Source organism: Camellia sinensis, chromosome 13, assembly GCF_055761805.1.
Source record: "Camellia sinensis isolate YWXY chromosome 13, ASM5576180v1, whole genome shotgun sequence".
Classification (NCBI taxonomy): domain Eukaryota; kingdom Viridiplantae; phylum Streptophyta; class Magnoliopsida; order Ericales; family Theaceae; genus Camellia; species Camellia sinensis.
The window spans coordinates 47,158,906-47,174,082 of NC_138973.1; positions in this window are offsets into that span (position 1 = coordinate 47,158,906).

The following is a 15,177-nucleotide window of genomic DNA, read 5'->3' on the forward strand; positions in this document are numbered from 1 at the left end:
TCTTTCAACCGGACTAAACCATCATGGTTGAGCATGCCTGAACTGAACAAAACATCTTGTATAACCGGAATACACCATCTCGATTTTAATTCTGAGAATTGAACAAACCATCAACTTCTTCAACCGGAGCAGGGCATCTCGGTTGGAATCTTTGAGTTGGACAAACCACCAACTCCTTCAACCGGAGTAACTCATCTCGGTTGGAATCTCTGAGTTGGACAAACCACCAACTCCTTCAACCGGAGTAATTCATCTCGGTTGGAATCACTGAGTTGGACAAACCACCAACTCCTTCAGCCGGAGTAACTCATCTCGGTTGGGATCTCTGAGTTGAACAAACCACCAACTCCTTCAACCGGAATAACTCATCTCGGTTGGGATCTCTGATTTGAACAAACCACCAACTCCTTCAATCGGAATAACTCATCTCGGTTGGAATCTCTGAGTTTAACAAACCACCAACTCCTTCAACCGGAGTAACTCATCTCGGTTGGAATCTCTGAGTTGAACAAACCACCAACTCCTTCAACCAGAATAACTCATCTCGGTTGGGAATACTTAAGTTGAACAATACATCAACTCTTTCAATCCGGATTAGTTCATCTCGGTTGAGAATTTCAAGTAATCAAAGCAATCAATCAAAATGCTCAGTCAAAGAAGACACTTCTATATATTGACAAAAAGAATTACATTCTGAAGTGTAAGGCAAAAAATTCCTTTGCACAAAAAGAAAATAAAAGCTATAAATAGTACAGTTTGAGGTTGGCCGCATTCCATGGCCGGGGTATTCCTCTACCATCGAGATCCTCAAAGTGGTATGCCCCCTTGCCCTCCAGACCGGTTATCTTGTAGGGTCCTTCCCAATTTGTCCCTAGTTTGCCTTCACCTGGCACCAGGGTGTTGCCCATAACTTTCTCAAAACCCAATCACCTACTTTGAATGGTCTGGAGTGCACCATTTTATTGTACTTCCTTGAGAGCTCTTGTTGGTAGGCAGCGATGTGGATGAGCGCCTTTTCCCGGCGTTCTTCAACCAGATCCATTTGAAGAGCAATGGCCTCGGCGTTTAGCTCGGGTTCGAAACTTTCACTTCTGAGAGTGGACATGCCTACTTCCAAAGGTATGACCGCCTCCATGCCATACGCCAAAGCGAATGGAGTTTCCCTGGTAGAACGCCGCGGGTAGTTCGGTATGCCCAAAGGACGCTGGGAAGTTCCGCGGCCCACTTTCCCTTGGCCTTCTCAAGTCTCTTCTTCAGTCTGTCAAGGATAGTCTTGTTTGACGCCTCAGCTTGACCGTTGGATTGCGGGTAAGCCGGAGTGGAGTTGTAGAATTCAATATTCAAATCTTCACAAAACCCTCTAAATAGGCGACCATCAAACTGGGTGCCGTTGTCAGAAATCAAAATTTTAGGGACGCCAAACCTTGTTACTACATTCTGCTAGACAAACCGCTTCACGTCTTTCTCCTTGATTGTTGCCAAAGGCTCGGCTTCAACCCACTTGGTGAAGTAGTCTGTTGCCGCGATGAAGAACTTCCGGTTGCCTGGAGTTGTCGGGAGCGGCCCCACTATGTATAATCCCTACATTGCAAAAGGCCAAGGGCTGGTTAGGGGAAGAAGTTCTCTGGCCGGCTAATGGATCTGGTGCGCAAACTTCTGGCACTTTTCGCACTTGCAAACATATTTCTGTGCGTCGGCTTGCATGCACGGCCACCAATAGCCTTGCGAAATAGCGCGGTAGGCCAAGGACCTGCCCCCTATGTGACTGCTATAGAGGCCTTCGTGAATTTCATACAAGAAGGCCTCCACGCTACTCGGATGCACGCACTTAGATAAGGACCGGTGAAGGACTTTTTATACAATGCTCCAGATGGAGAGAGCCAAAACCGCTCTGATTTCACCCGGACTTTGTGCGCTTCTTTCTTGTCTGCTGGTAGAGTCCGATCTCTGAGAAACAGGGTTATAGGGTCCATCCAGGAAGGACCTAGCGCGGCGCAAAATACATCCGTCTGCCTGGCTCCCTCTATGCTTGGCCGTGGAAGGAATTCAATTAGCAGGGGGTTACGAGATGTACAATCAACCATGGAAGCGAGGCCGGCCAGCTCATCAGCTCGGTTGTTCTCTTCTCGGCCAATCTGTTAAACTCTGATTGCCTGAAATTGCTTGATGTGTTCCCTGACCAAAGCTTGGTACTTTGCCATTCTGTCATCCTTTGCTTCATAAATCCCAGCAACTTGGTTAACCACAAGCTGGGAATCACTGTACACCATTAGCTCGGAAGCTTGTATCTGAAGCGCGCTTTTGAGACCGGCCAAAAGCGCCTTGTACTCAGCTTCGTTGTTGGATGCTGGAAAGCCAAGGGTGATAGAGTGTTCAATTGTCAACCCGTCTGGTGATATCAAAACTATACCTAGCCCGGCGCCGTGACGGTTCGAGACTCCATCAACAAAAAGTTTCCACATCTTCCCCACAAAGAGCTTCCAGCATTCTGAGGGGTCCTGAGAGGCTTGAAGGTTGATGGGATCACGACTGCTCGGCTATGCGGTTTCAAGTTCTGTGTTGATCAATTCCAATTTAGTCACCCTTGATGATTCGGCACCGGACTCAGCAAGTTGATCTGCAATGCTCAAGTCCGTAGGCGAATCACCAGGTTGCGGTATTATGCTGGCCGCAGGTTCTGAGCTGTGTGGTTCTATTTCTTCCCCCCTTGGTGATGCGGGACCGGACAGAGCTAGTTGGTCGGTGATATTCAACTCCGTCATCGTATTACCGGGTGGTAAAGCCGTACAAACTGAAGGTGCTTCAGTGGTGCGCGCAAACTCCGCGTCGCTACCTTCACCAACTGGTTGTATCTCGGATGGTCTTGCGTACACTTCATCATCTGCCGCGATAATATCGACCGGGCATACCGGATGCGTTCCAGGTGAGAATTCGGCGACGAAGTCGGCCAAAGTCTGGGCTTTGATGGCAGTGCGTGGCTGGAACTTCACATCAAACTGTCCCAACTCGACCGCCCACTTAAGAATCCGACCGGAGAAGTCTGTCCGCTCGAATAAAGCTTTGAGGAGGAATTCGGTCAAGACGATGACGGTATGTGCATGGAAATAGTGCGCCAACTTTCTTGAAGCCATCATTAATGCCAAAGCAAGCTTCTCCGACGGCAAGTATCTCGACTCTGCCGGTAGCAAAGTTTTGCTGACACAGAAAATGGGGAGGTGCTTGATTCCTTCAGCCCAGACAAGCACCGCACTGACTGCATGCTGTGATACGGCCAAACAAAGATAGAGCTCTTCTCCAGGCTCCGGTGTGACCAACAGTGGCGCTGAAGACAGATACTCCTTGAGCTCGGCCAAGGCTCGGTCACACTCTTCATCCCAAGAGAACTTTGATTTTAAGGACTGAAAGAAAGGGCGGCAGCGATCTGATGATCGGCTTATAAATCGATTAAGCGCGGCGGCCATTCCGGCCAGATGCTGCACGTCTTTTGCCGAGCTAGGCTGTTTTAACTCTTGCACGGCTTGGATTTGTGTAGGGTCTGCTTCGATACCTCGGTTCGTGACTAGGAATCCCAAAAATTTTCCGGATCCCACGCCGAAGGCACACTTAGACGCATTCAGGCGTAGCTTGTGCTTTTTGAGAATGGTGAACATCTCGGCCAAGTCGGACAAATGATCTGCCTGATGCCGACTTTTAACCACCATATCATCAATGTAGGCTTCCATTGTCCGGCCCAACAAAGGAGCAAACATCTTAGTCACTATCTTTTGAAAAGTTGCCCCGGCGTTCTTCAAACCAAAAGGCATGACTCGGTAGCAAAAGAGTCCCCTTGGTGTAGTAAACGAGGTGATTTCTCGGTCGGGGCCATGCATGGCAATCTGATGATAGCCGTGGTAGGCATCCAAGAAACTTAGCCTGTTATGTCCAGCCGTCAAATCCACAAGCTGGTCAATTCTAGGCAAAGGAAAGCTATCTTTCGGACAAGCTCGGTTGACGGTCTTGTAATCAACGCAAACCCGCCACTTCCCATTCTTCTTCGGTACCACCACTGTATTTGAGATCCACCGAGGATAGTGTACTTCTTGAATTGCTCGTGCCTCTAGCAAATTCTTGACTTCTTCCGCAACTACCTCGGCGTGATGCAGCGCCGATCTCCTTGTTCGCTGAATGACTGGCTTGGCTCCGGGGAAGACATTGAGATGATGGCAAATAAAACTAGGATCGAGGCCGGGCATGTCGTAAGGTGACCATGCAAAAACTTCGATGTTGGCCATCAAAAACTTAACCATCTCGGTCCGTTCTGTGGCTGTAAGGCTTGAGCCGAGCAAGAAGAACTTGTCCGGCTGCTCTGTATTAATTTGCACCTCTACCAATTCCTTGACAGCTTTGTCTTCGGCCTTGGTGCCCACATCATCCAAGACACCCTGGTCCTCCGGTCCCTCAATCATTTGAACAAATCCTTTGGCAGCCCGGCTCCCGTTGACCGCCACGAAGCACTACTTTGACATGACCTGATCGCCCCAAATTCCTTCGATTGCCCCCATAGCCGAGGGAAATCTCATTACTTGGTGGAAAGTCGATGCCACGGCTTGCATAGCGTGAAGCCACCCCCTTCCAAGGATCAAATTGTAAGTAGATGGCACCTGTAATACCCAGAACTCCACCTGTTTGACCACGGATCCCGCTTTGACTAGCAGGATAATCTTTTCCAAAGGCCACTCCGGTTGTGAGTTGAAACCAACCAACGGCGATGTCGCCGGGGCCAAATCCGTATCTCAAAGCTTGAGCTGTTGGAAAGCGTCGTAGTACATGATCTCGACCGAGCTTCCCTGATCGATCAAGATCCGTTTCACGTCAAAATCTTTGACGTGGAGTGTAACTACTAAGGCGTCATTGTGCGGTGTCTGAATGCGCTCCAAGTCCCTTGAGGAGAAACTGATCACATCTTTCGCTTCCTTCTTCCCCCTTTTGAGCGCAGGCTGAACTGACAAAACTTCCCTTATGTGCTCTGCCTTCTTGATCATACCACGGAGCTCGCAAACACGCGCCGGTTCCACTATGCCGTGGATGACATTCACAACCCCTTGAGGAGGTGCATCCCGGTCGTCCGGTCCCCGCGAATCAACCGGAACTTGATTTGCCTTAACGCCCCCATCACTGTAAAGATCCAGGTGCCCGACCGCGACTAGCTCTTCCAGGTGTTGCCTCAATGGCAAACAATCCTCAGTTCGGTGGCCTCGCTCCCGATGAAACGTGCAACGATACCGCGGATTGTAGCCCTTTTGTCCATCGCCCAACTTAGCAGGAAACCGGACATACTCATCGTCTCGAATTTCACTAAGTATGCGATAGATCGGAATCTTGAAGACCGTGGTTATGCCAGTCCTTGCCTTCAACCTTCTGTTTTCATCCGCTACGTCATCTCGGGGGTAGTCATCCCGGTCATTCCGACGTCCTCTACCCCGGTTTTTACGATTCGAGCCACGGTCCGATTCCTCGACTCGGTCACTTGAGTGGCTGAACTCTTGCCCAACTACGTGCACTTTGCCTGCTGTCTTCTTGTCTGTTGCTACCGGAGTTGCCTTCACGGTAGATGCTGACGCGTCATCCTCGACTCGGATGTGCTCATTGATGCGCTGCATGAGCTGGCCCATGGACGTCGGTTGGTGCATGGTAAGCGAGTCCCGCAGTCTATATCCGACCGGGAGACCACGCTTGTATTGAGTGATTGCAAGGTTGACTGGGCAAACTAAGATCTCGTTGAAGGTCTCCCAATACCGAGAGTTGTATGCCTTCAATGTGTCGCTTGGTTCCATCTTGACGCTCAGTAGATGATCGACTTCCTTTGGTGTTTTTGTGTTGGTTTTGAAGCGCGTGGTGTAGTTTCTATTTCCAGGGAGAAAGGGGTGGCACTCAACCTGGCCAAATCTGAATCCACTAGGAGTGGCGCTGCTTGGCGGGGTGGAGGCATTCCGACCTCCTCGCTGGCGTGAACCCCGTATGATAGCCGCTGGAACGCCGGTATCCTCTGAGCTTCGCGCCGGCGAGCCCGCTCCTTCAAGACCGTCCGCAAATCCTCTGAATGAGTGGAGTAAGAGTACCTCGACGTCGTCACCGGACGTGAGGGCCGGTAGGTGCTGTCTTGCGCGCTAGACTTCTCTGCATGCACGTCGGAATCACCAACCTGGTAACTTCTGATAATAGAAATGGACGGAGTGCGTCGCTGACTCTGACCGCCTGAATGGCGGTATGGGGTGCTACACCTTTCCCTTTGACATGCCGCTTGAGCTCCTCCATCTCCGCTGCCATTCGCCGGATGACAGCGTCTTGGTCCCTCAACTTGTGTTCCAGACCTCGGGCATGTGATTCTCTCCGCCGCCGATGACTGTCCGGCCTTCGTGAATGACCATAACTTCTTCTGCGCTTATCCCGCGCGTCTCCTGACTGTCCTCCGGTGGGCGTCTCCAAGTTCGCCATTGGATGGATGACGGGAGGTCCCTCTCTCCTTCGGGTATACTCCGGTGTGGCTCCGTCTATGGCAGACAACGGAAACTCGTTGTTGTTCGCCATGGATGGCGATCAGACTAGCCTGGAAGACAAGGTTTTGTCTGTCAAGTCTTCCCACAGACGGCGCCAATTGTACGGAGAGCAAATATTCCGACAAGCCCGTACTCCTTTCTTCCGAGCTCCATTTCTGTCCGATCACCTGCGAGCAAATAACGGTGAGCTACCCGGCGGTGTGTGGCCGGAAAAACCTTCCGACGATCACGTTAGCGCACACCTTAGGATAGAGAGAGAGAGAGAGAGAGAGGAGTGTTTGAGTGTAAGAATTTCCTTACAAAATGTTCCTGTCACGTCAGCACAAATCTTGCTATACATCACCTAACCTAACTGCCAGCCTACTTTGCTGGGAGCACGGCAGTCGGGCAACATTATCTCGGCTATCAACGGCCATACTGAACATGCCGAAATGCAGTTGATATAGTTTCATACTACCGGGCCTAATTCCAACCGTGCTCAACTGTATTCCGGCGAAGCTGAGCTGGAGATTGGTTGTGCTGGTCAGCCAACAACCTTCTCGGCCAAGCTCCAAGCGCCGGCCTTTCTATCGGGTTAAGGTGCGTGCATTACAACCTTGCAACGCATGAGCCAGGGAGCCTCATCTGGGTTGTTCCTCCACCTATCCGCCCTTCGCGGAACCGAGATCATATAGCTCGATTCTACGTGGGCTTTGCCATTACCGAGCAATATCACGGCCTGATCTTGGAGCCCAATACCTCGGCCCAAATCTGTCCAACTAACGTCACGGCCCAATCTCAAATCATAAATCTCCCTCTCAGATGGTAAAATGGACATTTCACAAAATAATCCCATGAGATACCAATTCCATGGTTTCTATCCCACACCTCCCCATGAGATAGGATAGCCCCATATTTGTGGGACTAATAGTCCGGGGGGGACTATTAGTCCGGAGCAAAATTCTGCAAACAAATAATGGACTATTAGTCCGGTGGGACTAATAGTCCAATCCCACCCCCTTATCCCTCAAAACAAACATGCTCTATAGTATAACCAAACACCTTTTGACACTATTTTGCTTATAATCAAAATCACATATCTTATAATCACTAATCAAATATCTTATAACCATTACCCACAACCAACATGACATATATCATAACTACTAATCACATATCTCATTACCACACTACTTTGATTATAACCAACATTACATATCTCATAACCACTAATCACATATCTCATAACCAAACACCCTTTAACTTATACCTACACCACTATACTCGTAACCAAAATCACATATCTAATAATTACAAATCATATATCTCATAACCTTTACCCACTTATGTCATAACCACATCTCATAACCAACACCATTTGCCTTATAACCAACATCACATATATCATAATCACTAATCACATATCCCATAACCACTACCTATATATAGGGGTGTAAATTTGGCCCACGAGCTTGCGGCACACCCCAAGACCAGTCGCGCCCTGGGCGGGCCCAACCAAGCCTGAGCCTAAGCCTAACCTAAGAGCTTGGGCTATGTGTTTTAGAGCCCGGCCCAACTCTGGTGTGTTATGGAGTGTGACCCATCTCGTGAGCTCGACTCGAAATTTTTTTCCCCATTTGGCCTGACCCAACCCTAACGGCTCCCTGCCCCCCTATTAGTGCAACGGTCAAAAATTTAAAAATAAATAAATTGAAACAGTCATATAACCGTTAATTCCACCAACAACCAACTTTATTTTATTTATTTATATATATATATATATATAAATATATAAATTAACCCCTCCCTCCCAAGTCCTATAAATACCACCCATCTCTCACTTTGTTTCTCATAAACAAATCTGTTTTTCAAACTCTCATTATCTTTGAACTCTCAACTCTCTCAATTAATTTTGAAGTGTCATTTCTAAGTGACAATTGCAATTGATCACCTATTTCTATTTTAGATTTATTTTTAGTCATAGTATCTTCATTAAATATAATAGAAATAGTAATATACAAATGATATACTTTTTAAAATATCTATATACACTTATATATATAATTTAACTATATTTTAATAAAAATATGTTGAAAAAAATTATCTATGACGTGATTTTATTTTGTCTACTAAATAAATTTTCTCCTAAATTTTTTTCCCCAACTTTTCTTCCTTTTTTTCTTTACTCTATTTTCTTTCCCTTGATTGGTCCTAGTTGTGCCTGAGCTCTCTCTATTTCTTACTCAGACTTATCTATTTTGCTCAAATTATCGAACGACCATTGTTGATAGTTCTTCCTCACTGGATTCTTCCTCTCTCTACTCCTATGTCTCTGCAATAGATCCTTGAACTCATCACTACTCTCTTTGTCTATTTTAACACTATTCATTCTGGTGATATTTCTCTATCTAATAAATGCCTCTATCTTGAAACTCTTACTCTATTATATTAATATGTCATACATACACAAACCTTTGGCCATAGTTATGATTTGAGGATAATGTTATAGTACAAACCTTTTTAAGAATATATATTTTATGCAAATTGTGTCATTTGTAAGTTATTTTTTAGATAAAAATCATAAAATCGAAACAGATTAAGGAAAATGTTTAGTGGCTTGAATTTTTATGGCTCGAATGGCTCAAATGTGTTAAAACGACGTCGTTTTACACCCAAAACGACTTCGTTTTAGGTGTTTCGAGCCATTCAAACCATAATTTTTTGGGCCATCTAATATTGTTGACAGATTAAATAGATGACGCTTTACCACTAAGATCTGTAGCGATTGGAGAACTTCCCCCATCCAAACAGTACAATCACTCAACTCAATAGCCATCCGAGCTAAACAATGAGCTATCAAATTCCCTTGCCTTTTTATATGCGCCACTTCCCATAGCCGAAAACTCCATAACACCGACTGAGCATATGCCACCAAATGCCCAAAGGAAGAGAGCTACTCTATTGGAGTCTGAACAGCTCAAACAATCGATAAAGAATCACTTTCAAGGATGATATCATGCAGGCCCAAAACGTGAACAAACTGGACAGATTTAAGAATCACATGAGCTTCAAAACGGTCCACCTCCATTGTAGACTTTAAGTTCCCCACCATCACAACAATAACCTCCCCAAGATGGTCTCAAACTATTACTCTGACGCCAATTAAACCTTTCGCAGCAAAACATGCTCCATCAAAGTTTATTTTGTAACACCCCTTACAAGGAGGTGGCCATTTATGAATTTACTTATTATAAATGGCATAATTCAATACTGTAAATTATAACTGGACACGAAAAAAAAAAAAAAAGGAAAAGAAGGGTTGTAATCAAACAGCATAAGGCATAACAAAGAATTAAACCAAACCAATCCAAACCTTAAGTCCCATCAAATAGAATCGGCTATATGAATCCTTCTTTTTCATGCGGTTCTATCAAAAGCCATTTCGTTAGTCAAATTAAGTAGATTCAAATCTCTATTTACAACGTTAGCCAACGTTAATCTAGGTCTACCCTGTCTTCTAACATTTTCATCTACCATTACAGTATCGCACCTCTTCACTATTGCCTCTGTTAGTCTCCATTGAATATGACCAGACCATCTCAATCGATTCTCTCTCAACTTATCTTCTGTCGGTGCTACTCCTACCCATTTCTGAATACACTCATTTCTAATTTTGTCTTGTCTTGTCTAGTCTTGTCACACATCCACCTTAGCATCTTTATCTCAGCCACACCTCTTATCTACATGTTATTTCTTGGTTGTCCAACATTCTGTCCCATACAACATCGTTGGTCTAATAGCCGTTCCATAGAACTTATTTTTTAGTCTTTTTTTTTTTGAACGAAAAAAAGGATGTTCTGAGGTGTCATCACTACATCCGTAGGCCCAGGCCCCGGAGTAGCCAGTTGCCAACTTGATTTAACTCAACCCATAGAAAGGGACCCATCACCGAGGCACCAGTGAAGCTCATTAACCACCCCAGCCACGGTCAAGTTTCGATCGGAGTATAGCACGAGGTCTCTGAAGAGAGCCCCTAGAAAATCCAGGATTTTTTCGCTCCCCCCAGGAGTCGAACTTGACTCATGGCTGTGGGAAGGCAATGCCTTCACCACTGGGCCACTACCCTCGGTGGTGAACTTATTTTTTAGTCTAATGAGTATTCGTTTATCGCACAGTGCCTCAGATGCACTTCTTAGATATAACAAAGAACTCTTAGATCATAATTAAAATAATATCATAATCAATAACCCAACATGTCATAACTTATAACATAACAAATCATAACTAAATATTACAAAAATCGTAACTAGAAATTCATATGATATACACCTCCAATAGAATTTCTCATATATTGTATGTATGAATATGAGAAAAAGTGTAGACAAATCTGCTGGGTAATGTAGGGGATAAATGATTTGGTCATTCGGATTAGATATCTTTTGTGTATTAAATCGATTTATTCTCTTCAATTTTTTTTGTGCTGAAGACCTGTAGGTAGTACAGTTACCTCACATGCTTAGCCAATGCCTTTATTTTTTTCTTTAATTTTTTTATGTTGAGCTTGAATTATGAATTTAGTTTAAAATTAAAAATATATATATTTCATGTTTGTCTTATCTATTTACACATTATTTTGCATAGAAGTAAAAGTTTAAGGGGAGGGTTCTCTTCAATTGGATTTATCAATTAGAGTGTTGTTAGACTTCATTTATTATGAAGTCTGTATCGATAATCCGAATCGTTTAATATATAAAGTTTATTAAGTATTCCATTGTTATAAAAAATTAATTTGATTGGATATCAATAGATACTTGAATTATATTTGTATCAACAATTTATTTTAAAAATCATACTTACCGTTAATACAAATATGATCAAATCAAGTGACTATCGATATCCAATTAATATAATATTTTTATAAGAATAAAATATTCAACAAACTTTACAAATTAAATAATTCAAATTATCAATACAAGTTCTATGATAGATCCACAAAAATTCAACAGTATCCTATAATCTAATTTAAGGGGTGGTTTGGAATGTTCTACATAAGTGAACTTTTTGACTTTTTATATAAAAAAATATGTAAAAAAGTAAAAAAAAAAAAAGTGATTAAAAAAATAGAAAAGAAATATTAATAAATATTAATAGATGTGAATTAATATGACCTAAACAAATAAATATATATATATATATAAATATATATATTTTTAATTCTCCCCAAACACCTACTTGTTAGACTTGAGAGACGCGTCTTCCCATCCCATGGTTTAACAGGTGGTGTGGTCTCACGGATAGGAATGGCAATGGAGCGGGGCGGGGCCGGGGATCACCCTCCCCGTTCCCGATCCCCGATTGTGAAAATCTCCCTGGCCCTGACCCCGACCCCGATCCCCGACGGGAAACCTACCACCATCCCCGCCCCCTGACAGGGATCGGGTTTCCCTGACCCCGAAAATTCCCCGCGCCCCCAAACCTGTTTCAACACCACCATCAACAACAACAACAGACAGAATCATCATCATCATCATCAATAGAATCATCAACATCACCATATCAACAGATCATAAACCCAAAAAAAAAAAAATGGACAGATTCATGTATAGATACATACATAAACATACACAAACAGATCTGCGAATGGACGATCGGCATCATTAACAGACGGTGAAGAAAAAAAAAATGGACTCTGTCACATACATGTATCTCTGAGATCTATCACAGAGAGAGAGAGTGGACGATTTGAGATCTGTCACAGAAAGAGAGAGAGTGGACAATCTGTCCGACGCCGGTGCTCTTGAGGAGGCACTTCGTCACGTACGTCGCCTCTGACGTCGACTGCTTCGACCGTCTGACGCCGACCTCACGTACGCTGCCTCGATCGCAGTGCGACACCGTCCCTTTGTTACTACTGCTGCTCGATCTACTGAAAGAGAGAGAGGGAAGAGAGAAACCGAGAGAGAAGATGGAGAGAGAGAGGGGTGAAAGAGAGAAATTGAGAGAGAAGATGGAGAGAAGAGAAGCCGTGGTCTGTGCAATGTTTGAGGGTTTAGTTTTATATATATATATATATATGGGTAAAATGGTAATTTTATTTTCGAGAACAAACCGGGGCGGGGGCGGGGGCGGGGGCGGAGCCGGGCCGGGGACGAGGCTTGGATACTGATCCCCGTCTCCTGCCTGAAAGTGATCAGGGATTGATTTTTTAATACCATTCCCGTCCCGTCGAATGTATTTTTTGAAGAAAAATCGCTTGAATCGGGGTCGGGGGGTTGGATCCTCGTTGGGCTGGGTTCAAATTGCCATCCCTACTCACCCACCACACTGCCTTTAAGCCTCTGAGCATGTGAGGCCAAATCTTATGTAAGGGTTGCGACAAAAGTTGCCCCTCCAATTATCACCGACTTCGAGTTTAGTAATTTAGTGAAAAAAGAGTAAATTATACTTGTCATTTTCATGTTTGGTATTTTTCTTTTATTTTGACCTTAAAATTTTACTTTTTCACTTTGTCCTTTTCAGTTTCAATTTTATTTTTTTAAAATTTATTTTAAAAACTAATTTATACTTAAAATTAAATAAAAAATAATATATTGATAGTCATGTTCTATGAAAAATATTTTATTATATCTAATGCACAACTTTGATACAAATTCTAATGGAATAATATATTTTTTTAGGACAAATTACAAACACCTCTCTCGAGATTTGGTGAAAATACAGATTTTTCCCCGAGGTTTGAGAAATTACATCCTACCCCCTGAGGTTTATATTTCCATAACAAATTGCTCCTGAGGTTTTTATTTTCATACATATTCCCCCTAATTTCTTCTAATTTGTTATGAAAATTTGACCCTCAGGGAACAATTTGTAATTTCTCAAACCTCAGGGGGAACCTGTATTTTCACCAAACCTTGAAGGGGGTGTTTGTAATTTGCCCGCTTTTTTTTATGTAATGTGACATTTTTTTTAATCTAATTTTGAATAGAGATTAATTTAGATAAATTATGCAAATGGTCCCTATAATTTACATGATGTGTCAATTTATTTTCTGTTGTTTTAATTTGCTCGATTTTACTCCTTAATTTAATAAATTATTACATATTGGTCCAATAAATAATGGGCGTTAACTTTGGTGGATAGGGACCAAATTGACATATCATGTAAACTACAGAGACCAAATTGACACATCGTTTAAGCACGTGACAACTTTCCGTCCACCAAACCTAACGGTTGTTATTTATTGGACCAATATGACACAATCCGTTAAATTAAAAGGCAAAATCGATCAAATTAAAATAACAAGAATCAAAACATCATATAAACTATAGGGACCATTTATATAATTTATCCAATTAACTTTACAAGTAAATTAGGAAAAAATTGAAACATTAAGGGTCAAAGTGGGAAAAAGAAAATTTAAAGGGCCAAAGTAAAAAAATAGCCAAATATAAAAGGGTAAGGTGTAATTTACTGGTGAACATGGTGTTTGTTTTATGATTAACATGATGTTTGTTTATAATTTTTTAAAATTAATTCCACATTCATTTTTGAAAACACGATTGAAGACAGGAAAATTTGGGCGAACCAGATGTCCCACAGGTTGATCAGAACAATGCAATTTTTTATTTTTTATTTTTTTACAATTGACACATGTTAATTTTTATATATTCATTACAAAATATTTTCTGAATTTTTTTAAAAAAATTATGAGCTTTAATAGAATTTTGAGTTATGTGTTTGGTTATGAGTTGTAAGTTTTTGTATCAAATGTCATATGTCACATCAAAAATTTCTCACTCAATTCAAAACTCTTTTCAAAATTCATTCACCAAACAAATTTTTCACACTCAAATTATAATTCCAAAACTCACAAATTCAAAATACAACTCTATTCTCAAATTATATTTAGAAAACTCTACCAAATACAATCTAAATATTTCCATAATTTACAATTTTTCATACAATTAAAAAAATCCATTTCTAGATATATTAATTTTTTTTAACCTCATAAAAATTTGAAAAAACTAAAAATGTCAATTCTTGAACGAGATCTCGAAATTCAGCATATTATATATACCACAAAAAACAATTGAGTAATAATTTTGGTTTTGAATTTTTAAAAACAATTTTTGAGTTTTTTATTTTTTGTATTCTTTTATTTTTAGTGAAACCTTTTTTCGATATTTTTTAGATCTAAATAATCTAATCTAAACATATCAATAAAGTAAAATATTTTGACAATTTTTTTTTTAAAATTCACTAAATACAAAAAATTAGTAATTTTTTTTATTCCTTTGATTTTTTATATATAGTTTCACAAATATTTTACTTTTTAGATAGATTCAGGTTGTGTACATCTAAAAAAATAAAAAATAAAAAAAATAAAAAAATGAAAAATATTTACTAAAGACAACAAAACACAAAACACACACACACACCCCACCCAAAAAAATAAAAAAAAAAGAAAAAAAAAAGAAGAAAAGAAAAGAAAAGAAAAGAAAAGAAAGTAACAAAAGAAAGAAAAAAGAAGACGATTCTCCATCAATTTCCTATTTTATGAAATAATAGGGCAATAGTTAAACCAAACAAGAGAAGTGGAGTCATTAGGACAAAAATGTTATTTCATGTGGAATTATTTATTTAATTTAAAGAAATCCAAATC